The sequence below is a fragment of the Henckelia pumila genome, chromosome 2 (genome assembly GCF_033568475.1).
Source record: "Henckelia pumila isolate YLH828 chromosome 2, ASM3356847v2, whole genome shotgun sequence".
In the NCBI taxonomy this organism is placed as follows: Eukaryota; Viridiplantae; Streptophyta; class Magnoliopsida; order Lamiales; family Gesneriaceae; genus Henckelia; species Henckelia pumila.
In genome coordinates this window covers 180,011,200-180,016,539 of record NC_133121.1, presented here as the reverse complement: position 1 = coordinate 180,016,539, position 5,340 = coordinate 180,011,200, and positions in this window count along the sequence as shown.

Genomic DNA, 5,340 nt, shown 5'->3' with positions numbered 1-5,340 from the left:
AATTCGGGAAATCTCCATTTCATTACCCTGAACTTGTCCCAAGTATTCTTTTAGCAAGTGGATTAAATTAGTGAGACACGGTCGGTATCAAACTCAAAACACCGAATTCGAGCTTGGTTCATGTACAAGCTTGGTCGCAAGCTTGAATTATGTGCTTGAGTTGTGAATTTCGGCTCATTTTTGAGGTCAATATATAATTACACTAATACTTGTGTAATTATAATGTACAAACATTAATTTTATTTTATATATTATTAATATAAACAATATTTCAAGCAGAAAACAAACCCATTAGATCACGAAAGATCTGAAAGGAATATTTTATTCCTTAAAATCATCCTATTTTGAAAAAGATTTTATTTATTATCTTTTGCCTTTTTTGGACATGAAGTTATTTATTTCTTTGATTAACTTGATTTGAAATATGATTAAGTTTATCAGATTATGGTATTATCGTATATCTATTGATTTAATTCTTTATTGTGTAGATTTATCTTGATCAAGATCTAGAGTCCTACGCATACAAGGAAACATTATAAAGAAGGATTCTTGGTCTTTTTATTGAAGATATGCGTGCACAAGGAAAAGGGAGATACACAGAGAGAGACCGTGAGATTTACCAAAAGAACTTGAAGTACACGAGAGAATTCTGAAGATCTTTGGAAAAGCTTGTATCGGTCGTGTGTTGCCTTGAAGCATTGAAGAACACTTGAAGATCAATAATCGAAAAGTGTGATGAACACGAGTTTTGGCAACAAAGATTTTGTTCTCCTTATTTCGTTTTCTTTATTCTATTCCACATAAAATTTTTAGGAGAACTTTTACTCTTTATTTCTCAATTATTTTGAGAAATTGAATTTTTACAATAATTACTAGTTTTAGGGTTGTAAAACTCTTTGAAAAATTTTCTAATGAAGTTTTGCCCTGAGGCGCTGCAAGAGTATTTTATATTCTTGCTTAATTTATTTGAGTCTATTTATTTGGTTGCTTATTTTTTATACACGCTTAAAATTATTTTCCGCTGCAAATTACTCAATGTGTTATAGTAGGTGTTGTCAACACCTCAAACTGTTTATGTGCAACCATTATTTCCTTTCAAGTGGTATCAGAGCCATCTTCTTGATACACTAAGAACTGATCTTGGTTTGCTTATTTTATTAAAAGGAAAATATGGACTCATCGTCTGTTGCGAACTCGTTCTTGAAACCTCCAGTTCTTGATGACACGAATTATGCACTATGGAAGAATAAGATGTGATATACTATTAAGGCTATGGATGCTCGTGATTGGCAAAGTATTCTGACTGGTTGGACTCCTCCAACGACGCAAGATGAAGATGGAGACTATATCATCAAGAAAGAAGAAATTTGGACTATCGAGGAAACACAAAGTTCAAGCTACAATGCTAAAGCACTCAATGCAATTTTTGCAACTGTAGATATGAGGATGTATGAGATCATATCTGACTGCACTATTGCTAAGGATGCATGGGATGCTCTTCAAGAACACTGTGAAGGAACTGATAGCGTGAGAAGAACAAGATTGAGACTGTTAAACACAAGATTTGAAAATATCAGGATGGATGAGAATGAGACTATTGCTGATTATGATAAAAAAAAACTTAGGGAGATAGCTACAGAGGCGCATGCTCTTGGAGGACCTATTGCTAGTGAAGCCATGGTGAACAAGGTTCTTCGTTCCTTGCCTAAAAGATTCAATGGGAAGATTTGGGCGCTTGAAGAAGTAAAAGACACTTCAAAGATGAAGATGACTGAACTGATAAGCATTCTTCAAGTTTTTGAGATGAACAATAAAGAGCAAGAGAAGGATAAAAGAAAGTCAATAGCTCTTCAAGCTTCAAAGCCTTCATATGAGGAATATATTCAATTCCATCAAGAATTTTATCAATCTGATTTAGAAGATGATTCGATCTCTCTCATGACTAGAAAATTCAATGATTATTTGAAGAGGATGAAAGAGTCAAGAAAGACGGATCAAAAACTCAAGGCTCCAATGTTCTCCAACAAGCCCCTAATGATTACTGGACCAGAACAGCCACCAAGGAAGCCTACTGATACTCCTAAGCCTCGAATTACGTCGGAAGGGAAAAATAAGGTTGTTCCAAAGAAGTTGGACACTGTTCAATGTCATGCATGTCAAGGATTTGGACACTATGCAAACGAGTGTGCCAAAATGCTTAGGAAAGGGATGAACACGTCTTTAAGTGATGAGGAGTCAGAAGAAGAAGAACATGAAGATGAAGAGAGTCACACTGCCTTATTTGTCTTATTGGATAGCAAAAAGAAATTTCAAGTAAATCCTTTAGGTGTTGCCACACCTGGCCGCAACATCTCCCAAAGGTCAGTTTGTTTGAATTCCTCCATTACTGATAATATGTGTGATAATGATACAGGTGAAGAGACAATGTCCATAGAAGAAGCTCGGATGATGTTTGAAGAATTACATACTAATTGGATCGAAAGGAATAAAGTGAATACTATCCTTTCAAAAGAAAATTCTGATTTAAAGGCTGATGTGTCAAGGCTGAAAGTCATGCTGAGTAAGAAATACATCGAGTTAAGCCAAATGAAGGAAGAACTCGGAAAGGCAAAAGCTACATTGACTAAGTTCAACTCAAGCACCTCCAAGCTTGATTCTCTACTCATGATGGGAAGAGATGGTACGGCTGGTTTAGGTTTTGAAAACAGCATATTTGAGATTGGAGAAATTTCAAAAGGGCCTGTGTTTGTCAAGGAAAGTAGCAGTACAGAAAGCTCAAGCAAAAAGGCCTTACCAGTTGATCCTCCAAAATCAAAGCCATAGCCTACTGCCCCTTCAAAGTCTAGAAGAAAACGTAAGTACATTTGTCACTACTGTCATAGACCTGGTCACATTAAACCATACTATTTTAAGCTGCAGGAAGACTACAGGTATAGATCTGCATCTAAGGTGTTGCCTAAGGTGTTGTCAACACCTCCCCACAACATCCCTAGAAACAGATCTTATGTAAGAAAGATTTGGGTACCAAAAGCTGATATTCAATGTCATATGATTTATACTGCTTTGAGAACTAATGTTTCAGGTGCATGGTACTTTGATAGCGGTAGCTCTCGTCACATGACAGGTTCCAAGAAGTTTCTCTCTGATTATGTTGAACAGAAAAGTTGAAAAGTAACCTATGGAGGAGGTTCAAAGGAAAACATTGTCGGGAAAGGGACTCTGAATGTTGCTGGTCTACCCAAGCTTCGCAATGTGCTTCATGTTGAAGGATTAACCGCGAATCTAATAAGCATAAGCCAACTTTGTGATGATAATTTGCATGTGCAATTTGATAAGAAATTATGCAAAGTTTTTGATGAATCAAATCTCTGTGTCATGACAGGTATTAGGTCATCCGACAACTGCTATCAACTCGGAGAAGAGATGACTTGTAGACACACCAAAGTTAATGAGTTTGATTTATGGCATCAAAAATTGGGTCATGAAAATTTCAAGACATTAAAGAACTTGAGTAAGTTAGATGCTGTGAGAGGTATGCCCAACTTAAAATCTGGTATTTCATTTGTGTGTGAAGCATGTCAGAAAGGGAAGCAGACTAGGGTATCACACGAGGTGTTGCCAAAATCTGTGACAACACGCTGCCTTGAACTTTTACATATGGACTTGATGGGTCTAATGGATGTTGAAAGTTTCGGTGGTAAGAAATACTCTTTTGTTTGTGTGGATGATTTTTCACGATATACTTGGGTAAACTTTCTGAGAGAAAAATCGGACATATATGATGCATTCAAGAAGCTGCTCACTAAGATTTCGAACCTATACAATCTGAAGGTAATCAGAATTCGTACTGATCATGGTAAGGAGTTCGAAAACTCTTCTTTTGCTAGCTTGTGTGATAAGAAAGGTATTTCTCATGAATTTTTTGCCCCTAAAACTCCACAACAAAATGGGATTGCCGAAAGGAAAAATAGGACTTTGCAAGAAATGGCAAGAGTGATGCTAAGTTCTAAAAATATTTCAAAACGTTTTTGGGCTAAAGCCTTGAATACTGCATGTCATATTTCAAATAGAGTCTATTTGAGGAATGGTACTACTATGACCTCCTATGAAATTCTCATGGGAAAGAGGTCAAACCTTAAATATTTTCATGTTTTTGGATGTGTATGTCACGTTTTGAATGATAGAGATCATCTTGCTAAATTTGATGCAAAGAGTGATAAGTGCATGTTCTTAGGATATTCATCAAATAGCCGAGCTTATAGGATGTATAACTTGAGAACAAGGACTATTTTTGAGTCAATTAATGTTGTTTTTGATGATTCTGCAGATCTAAAGAAGAAAACAGCTGAGGATGATGTTCATGATCTGCTGGATAATTCTGGAAATATAGATGTTGTTAAAGGAGTGTTTCCAACACCTCCGACAACACCTCCTACAGAAAATCCAGAATTAATAGTTGAAAAGCCTACTGATAAGAATACTGATGAAAGCAGTGAGGTAAACGAATCTGGAAAGAATATTCCAAGCAAAATTCAGAAGAATCACCCAACCTCACAGGTAATTGGAGATGTATATGGAGACTTGCAAACTCGAAGGAAAGAAAAAGTTGATTATCGAAAGATGGCAGGTCTACTGTGCATGACTTATACATATTCTCAGGTAAGATTCTCTTGTTTTGTGTCAAACATTGAACCAAAAAAGGTTGAAGAAGCTTTAAAAGATGAATTTGGGTCAATGCTATGCACGAAGAGTTAGAACAATTTGTGAGGAATGATGTTTGGTACCTGGTACCGTGTCCTGCTCATGGAAATGTCATAGGAACTAAATGAATTTTCAAAAATAAAACTGATGAGTCGGGAAACATCATTAGAAATAAAGCTAGGTTGGTAGTTCAAGGGTATACACAGGTTGAAGGGGTGGATTTTGATGAAACCTTTGCTCCTGTTGCCCGCATTGAGTCTGTCCGACTTTTGCTTGCTGTTTCATGTTACATGGGAATGAAACTTTTTCAAATGGATGTAAAAAGTGCCTTTTTAAATAGGATCCTAAATGAAGAAGTCTATGTGAAACAACCTAAGGGTTTTGAGGATCCAAATCATCTTGACTATGTATATAAGTTGAAAAAGGCATTGTATGGATTGAAGCAAGCACCACGTGCATGGTATGGGAGACTTACTGAGTACTTGCTCAATATTGGTTTCAAAAGAGGTGAAGTTGATAAGACCTTGTTTGTGCAAAAGTCTCAAGGTAATATCTTAATTTGCCAAATTTATGTGGATGATATAATATTTTGTGCTTCAAATGATAAACTAGTTGATGATTTTGTGAAGTGCATGTCTT